The sequence below is a fragment of the Lithobates pipiens genome, unplaced genomic scaffold (genome assembly GCF_037356315.1).
Source record: "Lithobates pipiens isolate NorthernLeopardFrog02 unplaced genomic scaffold, aLitPip1_a1.2 Scaffold_30, whole genome shotgun sequence".
Taxonomy (NCBI): Eukaryota; Metazoa; Chordata; class Amphibia; order Anura; family Ranidae; genus Lithobates; species Lithobates pipiens.
In genome coordinates, this window is record NW_027507791.1 from 80122623 (window position 1) to 80141168 (window position 18546).

At 43.7% G+C, this 18546-nt stretch overlaps 1 protein-coding gene across 3 annotated transcripts in view; it reads right to left on the reverse strand.

Annotated features, from left to right (window-relative positions):
• Window positions 1-17639, reverse strand: part of CLBA1 (clathrin binding box of aftiphilin containing 1) — a 54293-nt gene extending 36654 nt beyond the window's left edge. The window contains exon 1 of one of the 3 annotated variants that reach the window (XM_077464491.1): window positions 17465-17639. The gene's annotated coding sequence lies outside the window, so the exon portion shown is untranslated. Of the gene's footprint in view, window positions 1-8667; window positions 8863-17464 lie in introns of those variants that run through there. The other 2 variants (XM_077464493.1, XM_077464492.1) reach the window with 2 other exon arrangements.
• Window positions 17640-18546: the final 907 nt, after the last annotated feature.

Genomic DNA, 18546 nt, shown 5'->3' on the forward strand with positions numbered 1-18546 from the left:
CCCAAAAGACACAAATTACAGTACCTACAGGTTTTTGTATTACAAGGGTAACTTCCAGGATAGGAGAGCCAGGTGGGTTGGCATTGTTTAAAGGAGAAAAGACTAGGTGATAGTGCGGTCCCTAATGTTGGCGCACGTCAGCTAGAAAAATGGCAACCTACTTGCAATATCCCATTTAAATCTTTATCTGGATACAGTATTGGCATTTTTTTTTTTATTATTCTATTTTATGATATGCTTTTTTTTTTTAACATCAAAAAACTAATTTTATTTTAGATCGAATACAAACAGTCCAAAGATCGACAATAGTCCTTATTCACCATATATACAGTCCAATATCCATTGGGAAATGAGATGATATTCTTGGGAAAATGTCGTTACAACGTAACAGGTTTGCCTGGTCTTCTATTTCTAGAGTTGTAAAGGTTTATAAGATTTATTCTTATTTTTAAACTCTCTCTTGGTTTTAGGCTTATTACATAGTGAACTATTACATAAGCTTATCTGACAGTAATTCCTCTCTGTCCATTATCAAAACCCTTTCCAGTCCTTGGTGTATAACAGATTTGTTGTAACCCCGGCCCAATAAGCGCTGATGAATGACCTTGCATTCCAGCTCAAAGGCGGAGTCTGTTGAACAGTTTCGTTTGGCTCGAATAAACTCCCCATAAAGGGATAGCATTGATGGTGTGGGATGGATGACAACTGGCTTCAAAAAGTGTAGTGTTACCAGAGCATGGTTTCCTCTATGTGCATGTTGAAATATCACCTGTAGTTGGATCGCCCATTAGGGTGATGTCTAAAAAGTTGATACTGAAAACATCATGCTCAATTTAAAAATTCAAGTTTAATCGATTGTCATTAAGACTTTTCCAAAATTCTTGCAATCCTATAGTGTCACCATCCCACACCATGGCGAGGTCAACGACATAGCGACCATACCATACAATCTGCCTGGCAAAGAAGTTGCTCCTCCTACTAACCTATGTTGAGATTCGCCATAGATGGTGAGAATCTAGCATCCATCGACGCCCCACAGCTCTGGACATAATACACGCCATTGAATAAATAAAAAATAATTGTGCTTTAATTAGAGCTCAACACTTAACAAAATAAACTCCTGTAACTCCTGAGAATAGGAGCTATAGCATTGATGATATTGGATGGTGTGCAATCCAGTGCTGTGGGAGATCGACGAATAAAGTGCGCTCACATCCAGTGTAGCCCACACCACACATAGGTAGATGTCCATTTGACAGATATAATAATCGGATAGGACTGTGCTCATATCTCTAATGTAGCCAGGCAATCTGTGTACTAAAGGCTGTAGGTGCCAGTCTACCCATTCTCCCAAACGCTCCAATAAAGAACCAATTTTAGCCACAACTGGTAAAAGGACAATCAATTTTGGGGAGATGATGGAAGACCAGCGTAGTGTCAAATACTGTCCCCCATCGGATAGCGTCTGCCCTGTACTGCATCATCCGTAGATGAATGGCGCCTGCGCACTGAGTCCAGGTTCAAGCCCCACCATCCAAGTGGACATAGAGTTAGAATAAAAAAGAGCCCGCAAGGGGCCCTCTTACTAAGTGCTGCCTATGTCCACTTGGATGGTGTGGCTTGAACCTGGACTCAGTGCACAGCCGCCGTTCATCTTCTGAGACTTTCGGAGTCTCCTTGTCCTCCGTACTGTGCAAGCGCTGAGCCTGCACAGTATGGGCCAGACACTATCCGATGAGGGGACAGTTTTTGACAGAACACCGGCACCATAAGTTTATCCACATAGAGATACTTAGCCATTTTGGGTGACAAACAGCATAATTGGATTGTTGGACAAGGGACAATATGTATCACTGTCACTAAGCTTCAGATCTATATTATTCCCTAGTCATCACCAACACTGCTCCTCCCTTATCTGCTTCCTTGATCACTAACCCCTAAGGCCCCATACACACTATCAGATTTTTGTCTTCAGATTTACCAAACCATGTAGTGCAAGGGCCTGCCCGATTGCATACACATTGAAACTCCTAAAGCAGGGATATGCAATTAGCGGACCTCCAGCTGTTGCAGAACTACAAATCCCTTGAGGCATAGCAAGACTCTGACAGCCACAAGCATGACACCCAGAGGCAGAGGCATGATGGGACTTGTAGTTTTGCAACAGCTGGATGTCCACTAACTGCAGATCCCTGTCTTAAAGGTTTGACCTCATTATATGGTTTTGGTAAAGCTGAAGGGAAAAAATAAATAAAAATAAAAATCAGCAGAAAATCTGATAGTGTGTATGGGGCTTTATTGTCTTAACTGCTGTAAAGCCTGTCTCTCTTCCTTAGAGATGTTCTTTTCCTAGATGTTAAGCTTCAGTATCTCACAAAAGTGAGTACACCCCTCACATTTTTGTAAATATTTTATTATATCTTTTCATGTGACAAAACTGAAGAAATGACACTTTGCTATATTATAAATTAGTGAGTGTACAGCTTGTATAACAGTGTAAATTTGCTGTCCCCTCAAAATAACTCAACACGCAGCAATTAATGTCTAAACCTCTGGCAACAAAATGTGAGTACACCCCTAAAGGGAAAATGCCCAAATTGGGCCCAATTAGCCATTTCGCTCCCCGGTGTCATGTGACTCGTTAGTGTTACAAGGTCTCAGGTGTGAATGGGGAGCAGGTGTGTTCAATTTGTTGTTATCGCTCCCACTCTCTCATACTGGTCACTGGAAGTTTAACATGGCACCTCATGGCAAAGAACTCTGAGGATCTATAAAAAAAGAATTGTTGCTCCACATAAAGATGGCCTAGGCTATAAGAAGATTGCCAAGACCCTAAAACTGAGCTGCAGCACAGTGGCCAAGACCATACAGCGGTTTAACAGGACAGGTTCCACTCAGAACAGGCCTGGTCATGGTCAACCAAAGAAGTAGAGTACACGTGCTCAGCATCATATCCAGAGGTTGTCTTTGTGAAATAGATGTATGAGTGCTGCCAGTATTGCTGCTGAGGTTGAAGGGGTGGGGATCAGCCTGTCAGTGCTCAGACCATACGCCAGACACTGCATCAATTTGATCTGCATGGCTGTCATCCCAGAAGGAAGACTCTTCTAAAGATGATGCACAAGAAAACCCGCAAACAGTTTGCTGAAGACAAGCAGACTAAGGACATGAATTACTGGAACCATGTCCTGTGGTCTGATGAGACCAACATAAACATATTTGGTTCAGATGGTGTCAAGCGTGTGTGGCGGCAACCAGGTGAGGAGTACAAAGACAAGTGTATCTTGCCTACAGTCAAGCATGGTGGTGGGAGTGTTATGGTCTGGGGCTGCATGAGTGCTACCTATACTGGGGAGCTACAGTTCCTTGAGGGAACCATGAATGCCAACATGTACTGTGACATACTGAACCCAAGCATTATTCTTTCCCTTCAGAGACTGGGCCTCAGAGCAGTATTTCAATATGATAACGACCCCAAACACACCTCCAAGACGACCACTGCCTTGCTAAAGAAGCTGAGGGTAAAGGTGATTGACTGGCCAAGCATGTCTCCAGACCTAAACCCTATTGAGCATCTGTGGGGCATCCTCAAATCGAAGGTGGAGGAGCGCAAGTTCTCTAACATCAACCAGCTCTGTGATGTCGCCATGGAGGAGTAGAAGAGGACTCCAGTGGCAACCTGTGAAGTTCTGGTGAACTCCATATACAAGAGAGTTAAGCCAGTGCTGGAAAATAATGGTGGCCACTCAAAATATTGACACATTGGGCCCAATTTGGACATTTTCACTTAAAGGTGTACTCACTTTTGTTGCCAGCAGTTTAGACATAAATGGCTGTGTGTTGAGTTATTTTGAGGGGACAGCAAAATTTACACTGTTATACAAGCTGTACACTCACTACTTTACATTGTAGCAAAGTGTCATTTCTTCAGTGTTGTCACATGAAAAGCTATAATAAAATATTTACAAAAATGTGAGGGGTGTACTCTCTTTTGTGAGATACTGTACATTGTTTCAGTTGTATCAATTCCCCCTCTATTACAGCCTGAAAAGTATCTATAGTGGAATTTCTTGCATTTGCAGGGTACAAAAACTTGTCCCCATATTGTAATGTACTACATGAAACTCCATAGGAGCCCATATACAATTCAGAGTACAGCTGTTCTAAAGTTAATGATGCAGCTAAGTCCTGAAACATAAAACCCCCATTGAAAGCAGCTCTCACTGAAGAGCCAGTGGGGGACCCCAGAAGAGGAGGTTCAGGGCTGCTCTGTGCAAAACCATTGCACAGAGCAGGCAAGTATAACAGGTTTGTTATTTTAATGTAAAAAAAAAAAAAAAATATATATATATATATATATATATATATTATTATTTTTTAACCACTTAAGGACCGCCGCATGGCAATGTACGTTAGCAGAATAGCATGTACAGGCACAAGCACGTACATGTACGCGTTTGCCTTTCAGCGGGTGGGGGGTCCGATTGGACCCCCTCCCGCTGGATGCGGAGGTCCGTTTCGCTTCAGGAGCGATCCAGGATGAGGGGATGGCCGTTGGTTTCTGGCCATCCCCTCTCGATCGCTCCTGGCGAATGAGAAGCTTCCCCCGCTGTGTATAGTAAACACAGGCAGGGAGGAAGTGATGTCATTCTCCTCGGGGCGGTCTTATTGACCGGACTGCGAGGAGAAGAGAGAAAGTAAGTGTGCGCCAAAACTACACTGACATGTAGGCACACAAATTCCCCCCCCCCCCCAGTCACAGTGTCACTGATTGCAGTGATCATTTATTTTCTGATCACTGCATTTAGTGTCAGTTGTAAAAGTAAAAACTGTCAGGGCAGTTAGTGTTAGGTCCAGGGTAGCCCCCTACCCCCCCCACCAATAAAGGTTTAACCCCCTGATTGCCCCTAGAGTTAACCCTTTCACCCCCTTTTGCCAGTGTCACTAAGCGATTGTTTTTCTGATCGCTGCATATTAGTGTCACTGGTGCCGCTAAGTAGCTAGTTATTTTTTTAGGTCCACCGCCAGGTTTTTATAGCGCTAGGTACCCCGATATACTACCCAATAATGGTTTTAACTCCCCGATTGCCCCTAGTTAACCCTTTCACCAGCGATCACCGTATAAGTGCCACTGGTGACGCTGATTAGCCAGTTAGTTATTTAGGTTCCCCGTCAGGTTTTTATATAGCGCCAGGGACCCCCATATACTACCTAATAAAGATTTTAACCCCCTGATTGCCCCTAGTTAACCCTTTCACCAGTGATCACCGTATAAATGTTACGGGTGACTCTGGTTAGTTAGTTTGCTTTTTATAGTATCAGGGCACCCACCATTTATTATCCAATAAAGGTTTAACCCCCTGATCAGCCGGCGGGTGATATCAATTATGTTTAGGGTCAGGGTCTGCGTCGCCCCAGGCAGCGCTAGGTTAGTGCCAGTACCGCTAACACCCACGCGCAAAGCATACACCTCCCGTAGTGGTATAGAATCTGAACAGATCAATATCTGATCAGATCAGATCTATACTAGTGTCCCCAGCAGTTTAGGGTTAAAAAAAAATGCATTGTTAGCGGGATCAGCCCAGATACCTGCTGGCACCTGCATTTTGCCCCTCCGCCCAGCCTACCCAAGTGGCAGTATCGATCGATCACTGTCACTTACAAAACACTAAACACATAACTGCAGCGTTCGCAGAGTCAGGCCTGATCCCTGCGATCGCTAACAGTTTTTTTTGGTAGCGTTTTATATTTAAATCCTGGAGGCGGTGCTTGGTTTTCGGGGTCCCGTACGTGGCTAGACTCCCAAAAAGTCCCCCACATGTGGTATCCCCGTACTCAGGAGAAGCAGCAGAATTTATTTTGGGGTGTAATTTCACTTATGCCCATAGCATGTGTGAGCAATATATCATTTAGTGACAACTTTGTGCAAAAAAAAAAAAAAATTGTAATATTCCTGCAACTTGTGGCAAAATATAAAATATTTCATGGACTCAACATGCCTCTCCGTAAATAGCTTGGGGTGTCTACTTTCCAAAATGGGGTCATTTGGGGGGGGGGGGGTTGTGTTATTTTGGCATTTTATGGCCTTCGAAACTGTGATAGGTAGTGAGGAGTGAAATCAAAAATTTGCACCCTTAGAAATCCTGAAGGCAGTGATTGGTTTTCGGGGTGCCGTACGCGGCTAAACTCCCAAAAAGTCCCACATATGTGGTATCCCCGTACTCAGGAGAAGCAGCAGAATATATTTTGGGGTGCAATTCCACATATAACTATGGCATGTGTGAGCAATATATCATTTAGTGACAACTTTTTGTAAACTTTTTTTTTTTTTTTTTTTTGTGTCAGTATTCAATCACTTGGGACAAAAAAAAAAAAATATTCAATGGGCTCAACTTGCCCCTCAGCAATTTCCTTGGGGTGTCTACTTTCCAAAATGGGGTCATTTGGGGGGGGGGGGGGGGTTGTACTGCCCTGCTATTTTAGCACCTCAAGAAATGAGATAGGCAGTCAAATTAAAATTAAAAGCTGTGTAAATTCCAGAAAATGTACTCTAGTTTGTAGACGCTATAACTTTTGCGCAAACCAATAAATATACGCTTATTGACATTTTTTTTTTACTAAAGACATGTGGCTGAATAAATTTTGCCCTAAATGTATGACTAAAATTGAGTTTATTCGATTTTTCTTATAAAATATATTTTTTCCTCGAAATTTTCGGTCTTTTTACATTTATATTGCAAAAAGTAAAAATCGCAGAGGCAATCAAATACCATCAAAAGAAAGCTCTATTTGTGGGAAGAAAAGGACGCAAATTTCGTTTGGATACAACATTGCATGACCGCGCAATTACCAGTTAAAGCAGTGCAGTGCGAAATTGTAAAAAGACCTCTGGTCATTGGCTGACAATTGGTCCGGGGCTGAAGTGGTTAATCCAATCCAATCCTCCTCTGATGGGGGGGGGGGGGATTTCGAGATCCATTTCTGGGCTATTAATGTACGTGCCTGAGACAGGCTTCTTAACCACTTGCTTACTGGGCAGTTAAGCCCCCCTCCTGCACAGACCAATTTTCAGCGATCTCGCACTATGAATGACAATGGCACGGTCATACAACACTATACCCAAATTACGTTTTTTATCATTTTTTTCACACAAACAGAGCTTTCTTTTGATGATATTTAATCACAGCTGGGATTTTTATTTTTTGCTAAAAAAAATAAAATAATGTTTCATAGTTTGTTATAAAATTTTGCAAACATGTAATTTTTCTCCTTCATTGATACGCGCTGATGAGGCGGCACTGATCAGCACAGGTAAAGCAGCACTGATGGGTGACACTGATGGATACCGCTGATAGATGGCACTGATGGGCAGCACTGTTGATGAGGCATTGAGGTCTACTGCTAGGTGGCACAGGTGGGCACCAAGGAGCTGGTGGCAGCTCTCCTTGATCGGGACTAATGTCCCTCTCGCAGCTGCCGGTGATCATTTCTTTTTTTCTCCTCACGCTGTCAGCACGAGGAGAAAAAAATAGCCAATTACCAGCTCTGTTTACATCACATGATCAGCTGTCATTGGCTGACAGCTGATCATGTGGTGGATCGACCCCTTACTCCGATCTGTGATTCGGCGAGTCTCATAGACTGAACCAGTTAATATTGTAACAAAATCGCCTTTCAAGATCCAAGGTTGTTCCATCATGTCTTACAGGCACAAACCCGGATCCAGTGGCAATTCTATTCCTAACAAGCTATTAATGGTGTCTATTACCCCCCCCCCCCACCAATACCGGTGGAGTTTGGGGCAATTACATAGCATATGAATGACAGAGAGCGGAGTCCCTTCGTTTCCATGTCAATAATTTCTCAGGAGTATGATACACCCTATGCAAAATAAATAATTGTGTTAACTTTTGCGTGGTAGATAAAGATACGTCAGGAATTGTAGAAAAGGCTATTAACCATTGACCATCTGATATTGCATCCCATACCTAATGAGCCCTTGATAGAATGACAACCAATTCTTGAAATTTGTTAAAAAATACCCCATATAAAATCGGGATATGAGTCCTTTTTTTGTATGTATCTTAGGATCTAATAATGAAATTATTATTGACTTATTTCATTTTAAATTCACAGAAGCGGGACTGCGTTTATAGCATGCCTAAGCTGGAGATATTTATTGTTACTTTAAAAGCCTTTTCCATAGAATCATCATGGCAAATTTTTACAAGGTAGGTTTCTGAGTCTTCCCTCAACCCTTTCTAATTGCTGGTCTTGGGACTGGCATGCAGAACGTGATAAGACATGTGCATACAGTACTAGGGCTAATTTAGACAGGAGCCAATTAACTTACCATCATGCCTTGAGTGTGGCAGGAAAGAGAAGTACCCGGAGGAAACCTTAGGCAAGCACAGGGAGAACATGCAAACTCCATACAGATATCTTCATGGCCAAAATTTGAACCCTCCTAATTACTTTGTATGTCCATACAAAAAAATAAAATCATGGTAAAGAACCCAAGGATTCCAGTGCTGCAAGGCTTAAGTGCTAACCACCAAACCACTGTGCGGACCCATGGCGCCGCTTAAAATCATAAGAGATGTGTTGGCCTCTAATACATAACAAACATAACAAATAAAAAGCTATTAAAAAATATAAAGATACTACCTCTGCAGAATCTATTTCCAATTCTGATGCAAATAAGGATTTTTTTGTGTTTACATATTTGGCAGAGATATGAAAACTATGCATCAATGCTGGTGTTTCTACCTTCTCTAGCAATCTTCACAGTAGCTCATCCAGGCAGCAACATGACTATGCTCTTTCCTATAAAGAACAGAGCAGTGCCCTGTCAATGTTGGCAGAAGCCAGAGAATTGCTTGGCAACCTGCAAGCAGCTCTACGGCACAGGAGAGTCTCCCACCGGGGCGGGGAGTTGTCTGCAGCTAAGCGTAAGCCGGTCACTGCTACATGGCTCCTCGGTCTAACCAGACCCATTGTTGTTCTTCAGAGCTCCAGACACAATTCTATAGACTTCTTTTTTGTCCTATCTTTTTAAAGTCATGACGCAGTTCATTATGCTTATCCCTTAGGCTGGCAGTTTTAAAATTTAACCCCAACAGGAGCAGAAAATATCCTATATAAAATAGAATAGCTTTAAGAACTCAGTTCAGAATGAAAATAACCATAAAATGTTACACCAGTATGGTAAAATTACCAGGAGGACTAACGTGGCATCCAGTTTCTGAAACTGTACGTAGATGTTGAAATCCAGGCAGATCATAAAATAAAAATTAAAAACACATACACACACACATATACATATATATATATATATATATATATATATATATATATATACACATATATATATATATATATATATATATATATATATATATATATATATATATATATATATATATATATATATATATATATATATTTTTATATGGAGGATGTCTAGCTCAAGTGATAGATGCATATTTTGTGCAGCGAGTCTATGTCAGACAGGCTTTATATTTAAGAGTCTGGTAGCCCACGTTTATTAATTACTTCCGTACTGCCACACGCCGATATACGTCCTTACTTGAAGAAGAGGGATATCATTATGGCAGCAGCTATCTGCCATAACCCCGGTATGCCCTTGCTCGGCCAGAGGTCCAGTTTCCAACAATAGTGGTCGCTGTGGCAGATTTGCAGCAAAATCACTTTTACTGACGGCGGAAGGGAAGCCCCCCCCCCCCCCCCCCCGGTGCCCTCCACCGCCTACCGGAGGCGATCGGATCCTTTCTCCTCTGTGGCATGGAGACGAGTGAGGGGGGAAGATGTCTCCCACCCGTCTCCATATCATTGCAGCGCGGAAGCGACGTCAAAACGTCACTTCCACCCATAGCTCTTAGAAGGGCCATTTTTTTTTTTAACTGCTTTCCGACCGCCTCACACCGATATACGTCAACAGAAGAGCACGTACAGGCAGAATCACGTACCCCTTTAAAGGGGCGGCCAGAAGGTGTGCTAGAAGGCAGCACACACCCGCGGCAAGCTCCGCAAGTCGGGTCGCGGATCCTGCGGACTCAACCACTGCGGGGATACCCACAATCGCCTCATGGGGATACCCGCGATCGCCTCATCACCTAATGTTAACAAGCATCTCCACGTTCTGCCTAGTAAGAGTGTCACTGTTCTCTGCTCCTTGTAATCGGGAGCAGAGATCAGTGACGTATCACATGTAGCCACACCCCCCCAGTTAGAAAACACGCCCCAGGACACACTTAACCCCTTCACTGCCATTTACACAGGAATCAGTGCATTTGTATAGCACTGATTCCTGTATAAAATGACAATGGTCCCAAAAATATATATATATATATATATATATATATATATATATATATATATATATATATATATATATATATATATATATATATATATATATATATATATATATATATATATATACACATACATACACACACACATACATACACACACACACATACATACATATATATATAAATAAAATAAAAAAAATGCTGATCACCGCCATTACTATTAAAAAAATAAATAAAACTATCCCCTATTTTGTAAAGGCTATAACTTTTGCGCAAGCCAATCAATAAACACTTATTGCGATTTTTAACAAAAAAACTGAGGGAAAAATTTTTTTTTTTTTATATATTTTTGAGGGATATGTATTATAGCAAAAAGTAAAAAAAAATTATATTATATCGCTCTTTTTTTGTTTATAGCGCAAAAAATAAAAACCACAGAGATGATCAAATACCACAAAAAGCAAGCTCTATTTGTGGGGGAAAAAAAAAAAAAAAAAAAAAAAGGACGTCAATTTTGTTTGGGAGACGACACAATTGTCAGTTAAAGCGACGCAGTGCCAAAAAGCAAAAAGTGCTCTGGTCAGGAAGGGGGTAAAATTCTTCCGGGTACTGACGCACCCTTTCACACCAGGGCAATTTTGCAGGAGCTACAGCATTAGAAATAGCGCCTGCAATCCGCCCTAAAAAAGCTGCACCATTGTCTGTAGTGTGCACCATTGTCTGTAGTGTGAAAGCCAGAGGGGTTTCACACTACAGCGGTGCGCTGGCAGGACGTCAGGGAAAAGTCCTGCCAGCAGCTTCTTTGGAGCAGTGAAAGAGCGGTGTGTTTACCGCTCCTCCACCGCTGCTCCGCATTGAAATCAATGGGGCAGCGCTGTAATACCGCCGGCAAAACGCAGCTATTGCGGCGCATTGCTGGCAGTTTTAACCCTTTCTCGGTTGCTAGCGGGGGGGGGGGGGGTAAAAGCGCCCCGCTAGCGGTCGAAATGCGCCGCAAATCCGGCGGTAAAACACAGCTAAAAATAGCGGCATTTTACCGCCGATGCTATGGGCGGTGTGCTGTGAAAGGGGTCTAAATTATTGCATTTTAGTGAAAATATGAGATCTGAGGTCTTTTTAAACCCCAGATCTCATATTTAAGAGGACCTGTCATGCTTTTTTTCCTATTACAAGGGATGTTTACATTCCTTGTAATAGGAATAAAAGTGATTTTTTTTTTTTTTTTTTAAGAAAAATGTAAAAATAAAAAGGCAAAATAAATAAGAAATATAATTTTTTTTTAAACGCGCTCCGTCCCGCTGAGCTCACGTGCAGAAGCGAACGCATACATGAGTGTTATGTGTTCAGGTTTAAAGGGATGAGGTGGCAACTCTAGGCAAGTATGATTCTGCAAAAAAAAAAAAAAAAAAAACCCTCTTCAACAACTCAATGCTACATTCAGGTACAATGCCTATTGAGTCACAAATTATGTTATACAAGTTATAGCATCTCAGCAGCAATAAAATCCACATTTGTTATTAAAATGACATTATTATATATATAAAAGCTTGAACCCTAGTAAATAAAACAATGATGGCAGTAGTCTGCTTTTATGGACTAGATGCATGTTTACACTGATAAGCCATAACCTTATAACCACTGACAGGTTAAGTGAATACCATTGATTGTCTTGTTACAATGGAATCTAAAAGCGGATAGGATATATTTGGTGGTAGGTGAACATGCTGTCCCTGAAGTTGAAAACAGAAATAATGGACAAACGTAAGAATTTGAGACACTTTGACAAGGGACAAATTGGGACCCATGCTGACCCGGATCTACAATGGGCACGTGAGCATCACAACCATGGAGCAATGGAAGAAGGTGGCCTGGTCAGATGAATGTTTTCTTTTACATCATGCGGATGGCTGGGTCTGTATGTGCCGCTTACCTGGGGAAGAGATGGCACCAGGATGCAGTATGGGAAAAAGGCAAGCAGGCGGAGGCAGTGTGATGCTTTGGGCAATGTTCTGTTGGGAAGTCCTGACATTTATGAGGATGTTATTTTGACACATACCACCTACCTAAACATTGTTGCTGACCCCTTCATGGAAATGGTACTTCACTGATGGCAGTGGTCTCTTTTAGCAGGATAATGCTCCCTGCCACACTGCAAAAATGGTTCAAGAATGGATTGAGGAATGCAGAGAGTTTGAGGTGCTGACATTACCCCCGAATTCTCCAACTGAGCATCTGTGAGATGTGCTGGAAAAAACAAGTCTAGCCCATGGAGGCCCCACCTTGCAACTTAGTACCTTGTCGCCTAGTCCCTTCGGCTCTTCTCTACCTTTAACTTTCTGCTCCTTCCCCCGCCCCCTTTACCCAATAACTCACTCACTGCCCAAGAGATTGCCAATCACTTCATCAATACTTTTCTGCCGGCTGTCAAATGACGGCCAGGCGGCGCACCTATTGTGGCGTGAGGCCGTCATATGACCGCCTCCCGTTTAAACAGGGAATGCGCGCGATCGTGCGCGCGCATCCCTGTTTCTTCGGTGGCAGTGTGTCACGGAGACACCGCTCGCCACCGAAGGGGGTGAACAGCCATTGGTTATGGCTGTTTACCACGTGATCGGCCGTGACTTCATCACGGGCGATCACAGATGGTCACACCCCGACTATGCACGGCGCATGCGCGCGATCGTGAGCGCGCGCACATCGGTGGAGGCGTGTTCCCCGGGAACACTGCTCGTCACTGATGCTGGTAAACAGCCATTGGCCGGCTGTTTACCCACGTGATCAGCTATGATCCTTTCATAGCCGATCACTAAAACATGTAAACAAACCGCGGTAACGAGATGTTACCGGGTTCTCCTCCTCACACACCGATCGTGTGTGAGGAGGAGATTGCGGTAACATCTCGTTACTGCCTACAGTGTACACCAATCATACTGATTGCCCCCCCCAATAAAGAGGACCTGTTACCACCCCCCATAGTACCTGTCAATCACAGTCCATCAGAGTACCTGTCCCGGCCCATCAGGGTACCCGAGTACCTGTCCCGGCCCATCAGGGTACCCGAGTACCTGTCCCGGCCCATCAGGGTACCCGAGTACCTGTCCCGGCCCATCAGGGTACCCGAGTACCTGTCCCGGCCCATCAGGGTACCCGAGTACCTGTCCCGGCCCATCAGGGTACCCGAGTACCTGTCACGGCCCATCAGGGTACCCGAGTACCTGTCACGGTCCATCAGGGTACCCGAGTACCTGTCACGGTCCATCAGGGTACCCGAGTACCTGTCACGGTCCATCAGGGTACCCGAGTACCTGTCACGGTCCATCAGGGTACCCGAGTACCTGTCACGGTCCATCAGGGTACCCGAGTACCTGTCACGGTCCATCAGGGTACCCTAGTACCTGTCACGGTCCATCAGGGTACCGAGTACCTGTCACGGTTCATTTGAGTACCTGAGTACCTGTCCCAGCCCATCTAAGTACCCGAGTACCTGTCCCAGCCCATCTGAGTACCCGAGTACCTGTCCCAGCCCATCTGAGTACCCGAGTACCTGTCCCAGCCCATCTGAGTACCCGAGTACCTGTCCCAGCCCATCTGAGTACCTTTCACAGCCCATCTGAGTACCCGAGTACCTGTCCCAGCCCATCTGAGTACCCGAGTACCTGTCCCAGCCCATCTGAGTACCCGAGTACCTGTCCCAGCCCATCTGAGTACCCGAGTACCTGTCCCAGCCCATCTGAGTACCCGAGTACCTTTCACAGCCCATCTAAGTACCCGAGTACCTGTCACAGCCCATCTGAGTACCCGAGTACCTGTCCCAGCCCATCTGAGTACCCGAGTACCTTTCACAGCCCATCTGAGTACCCGAGTACCTGTCACAGCCCATCTGAGTACCCGAGTACCTGTCACAGCCCATCTGAGTACCCGAGTACCTGTCACAGTCCATATGAGTACCTGTCACCGCCCTTCAGAGTACCCAAATACCAGTCACCAAGCCATCAGAGTACCCCAAGTACCTGTCACCAGCCCATCAGAGTACCCGAGTACCTATTTGCAGGCTCATGTCTCATAGAATATACGTCGGGGTGTTTGCTTTCCAAAATGGGGTCATTTTGTGGGTAATTTCACTGTCCTGGTGGTCCAGGACCTTCAAAAGTGTGATGGGTAGGAATGAGACGAGATGTATCATTTATGCTTCTAGAACGCCTGAAGGTACTACTTCAATGTTCGGCCTCTCTATGTGGCCAGGCTGTGTAAAAGTCCTACACATGTGGTATCGCCATACTCAGGAGGAGTAGCAGAATGTATTTTGGGGTGTAATTTTTGCTATATACATGCTATGTGTTAGAAATATCTTATAAATTGACAATTTTGTGTAAAAAAAAAAAAAAATGCGTTTTAATTTTTTTCCACATATTCCAAAAACTTCTGGAAAAAAAATTAACCATTCAAAAGACTCATTATGCCTCACAGATTATACGTTGGGGTGTTTGCTTTCCAAAATGGGGTCATTTTATGGGAAATTCTCCTGGAGTACCATTGTCCTGGTACTCCAGGGCCTTCAAAAGTGTAATAGGTGGATGAGAAATGAGATGCGTCATTTTTGCTCGTAGAACGTCTGAAGGTACTACATCAATGTTGGTGCTCTGTATGTGGCCAGGTTGTGTAAAAGTCTCACACATGTGGTATCGCCGTACTCGGGAAGAGTAGCAGGATGTATTTTGGGGTGTAATTTGTTGTATGCATATGCTGTGTGTGAGAAATAACCTGATAATATGACAATTTTGTAAAAAATAATAAAAAAAAAAAAAAATCTTAATTTTGCAAAGAATTGTGGGAAAAAATGACAACTTAAAAAAACTCACCATGCTACTTACTTAATACCTTGGGATGTCTACTTTATAAAAAGGGGTCATTTGGGGGGGTATTTGTACTTTCCTGACTTGTTAGTGTCTCAAGAAATGAGATACACCTGATGTACTGAAGGCCTGATCAGATGTGATCAATTTTCAGTGATTGGCACCATAGTTTGTAGACTCTATAACTTTCACAAAGTCCAAATAATTTATACTAATGTGGGTTATTTTTACCAAAGATATGTAGCAGTATAAATTTTGGCCAAAATTTATGAAGAAAAATTACTAATTAGCAAACATTTATGACAGAAACAAAGAAAAAGGCATTTTTTTTTCACAAAATTTACGTTTTATTTTATTTATAGCACAAAAAATAAAAAACCCACTAGTGATTAAATACCACTAAAAGAAAGCTCTATTTGTGTGGAAAAAAGGACGCAAGTTTCATATGGATACAGTGTTGGATGACTGAGTAATTGTCATTCAAACTGTGAGAGCGCTGAAAGCTGAAAATTGGTCTGGTCAGGAAGGGGTGTAACTGCACTGTATTGAGGTGGTTAAGGGTCTTTTTACATGGGCTGTCCAATCAGGTCCGCCTGTCTGTTTTTTTTTTGTTTTGTTTTTTAGGAAAACCTGATCAGACCCTACATTGTCCTCTATGGAGCAGTGAATGTCAGCCGACACCCGTCGCCATCTGATCCTGCCGGATGGTGGTCCTATTTTCCCATCCGTCTGGCGGATCGGATGGAAATAAGCAGGCAGTCCGTTTCCATCCTATTTCCCCATACAGGACACGGACCTGTCTCCTGCCTGCTTAATTGGGATCAGCAGAGCGATCCACTGCTAAGCAAGTGGAATCGGCTACACAGAGGTGCCTGTGTGAAAGGACCCTTTAGCTGGTCATTCACTAAGTGAATCTTGGTTCCAAATAAACCTACTGAAATGTGATCAGTGGGTGGCTCTGTTGGCACCACTCAACCCAACATCCACTTAAAACTTAAATGAACCCATTTCATTATCTTATCTGATAGTTCGTATTATGCTTTCAACCGATTCACACTTTTCGGGCGACAAAACCTGAAGGTGCAGGCTACAAATTTTTTATTGTAAATGAACACAACTTCCAATTTTCGCTTAACCACTTGCCTACAGGGTACTTTCACGGCTTCACCCCCTGTGTGCCCAGGCCAATTTTCAGAGCTCTCACACTTTGAATGACAATTGCGCGGTCATGCTACACTGTAACCATGTGAAATTTTTATAATTTTCTTCACACAAATAGAGCTTTCTTTTGGTGGTATTTAATCACTGCTGAATTTTTTATTTTTTTAAAAAGTTTTCTTAGTTTCTGTCAGTAAATTTTGTAAATAAGTAATTTTTCTTCTTCACTGATTTGTGCTGATGAGGTGGCACTGATGAGGTGCCACTAATATACCACATTTATGGGCACTGATAGGTGGCACTCATATGTGGCACTGAAGAGCATTGACAGTGTCACATTGACAACATGTGGCACTGATAGCCAGCACTGGCTGGCATCACTAATGGGCACTGATTGGTGGCACTTGTGGGCACTGATTGGTGGCACTTTACTGTAATCAGGGCACTGATGATCAGTCTCGATGTCCCCTGTGAGGAGAAGCTGATCAGCTCTCCTCACCACACACACTCTGTCAGTGTGAGGCGATGAGAGCCTATTACCAGCATTTCCGTGTTTACATGTGACCGATCGATCACATGGTTAAAGAGCTGTGGCCGTGGCTCTCTACAGAGATCAGGTCACCCCGTGTCCTAGCAACGTGGCGTGGCTGTGATCGCCACACAGCGTGCCTCCGAGGGTACAGATGTTCTGGGGCGCCGTCATATGACGTCCTCTCAGAACGAGAGCCACACTGTCCCTCCATCATTTGATCGATTTCATTTGCTCAGCCCATAGGCTGAATGTAAGAAATCTATGGGTATATGGCTAGCCTTAGAACTTTGTCTAATCAGTAAATAAGCCAAACCACCACAGCATGAACATAAACGCTTGACAACCCCCAGAGTGCCTGCAGACCTGATCGTCATCTCTGCTGCACAACACCGCTCATCTTTCTACAAGCTTGCTATGCAAACGTGTTAACTATTTATTTTTACACGCTATGAATATCTAATATTAGCTGACATTACAAACTATGAGCAATACGCGAGATTTACTGTACTGAGCTCCTTGACTTCCTGCTGCACTGTTTGATCGTTTCTATTGTCCCCCACATAGAATAAAGTGGAATTTCTCACCTTGATGTGCGGTTGTGCCGGGCAGCCTCTCTCTATGAAGCTCGTTGCTAAGACAGGCAGTTCTGAGTTGACTTCCTCTTGGTTTCCTGAACTCTCCTGTGCAGGTCAGAGAGGTGTGACTGTCTCCAGGCAGGTGGAGTCTTTCTTTGACTTCACAGAGAAATACCTCCCATGCAATGTAGGTTAATGACTACACGCCCAGGGATTTTTTTTTCTTCTCTTGTTTCCGCTAAGCCTGTTTTTAACCTGCAGTAAGCCAGAGAGAAAATGCGAAGAGAGAGACAACAGATGCTTTGGTGACATTACGAGATCTTGTAGAAGTGTAATCCCCTCTAAAAAGATAAGGATTTGTTTGGAAGATCAGGAATAAAAATCGAAGAGCCCGCAGAGATGTACGTGTGACGCTGCCCACAGACATTAGTGCGGCCTTTCTCAACATTTTTATCATGGAGGAACCCTTCAAATAACTTTCAAGTCTTGGGGAACCCCTATTTATGATATAGGGGGATACCTAAACTACATAAACTAAGTTTGCGAGTAACGCAGTATATGAGCGTTTCTCAAGACAAGCTAAATTATTTTTTTCATCCTGACTTGATTTGCAAGCGCACAAGACGAGCAGGATTCAATCCCCTGGCATATGTATTACTGTATGTGGCCAGAGGTACGGGGGTGCTGGAGAACTCAGAGACACTCCTAACTGGATGGGGAGGGTGTAACGTGCATCGGAGCACCTGAAAGTGTCAACAGTTCCCGAGTGTCTCCCAGCGTTACCAGTGCCCCCGCACCTCTGGCCACATACAGTACTGCATACACCAGTGCCCTCCCCTCTGGCCTCATATAGTAATGCATACACCAGTGCTCCTGTACCTCTGGCCACATACAGTACTGCATACACCAGTGCCCTCCCCTCTGGCCTCATATAGTAATGCATACACCAGTGCTCCTGTACCTCTGGCCACATACAGTACTGCATACACCAGTGCCCCCACACCTCTGGCCACATATAGTACTGCATACACCAGTGCCCCCACCCACCCTCTGGCCACATACAGTACTGCATACACCAGTGCTCCTGCACC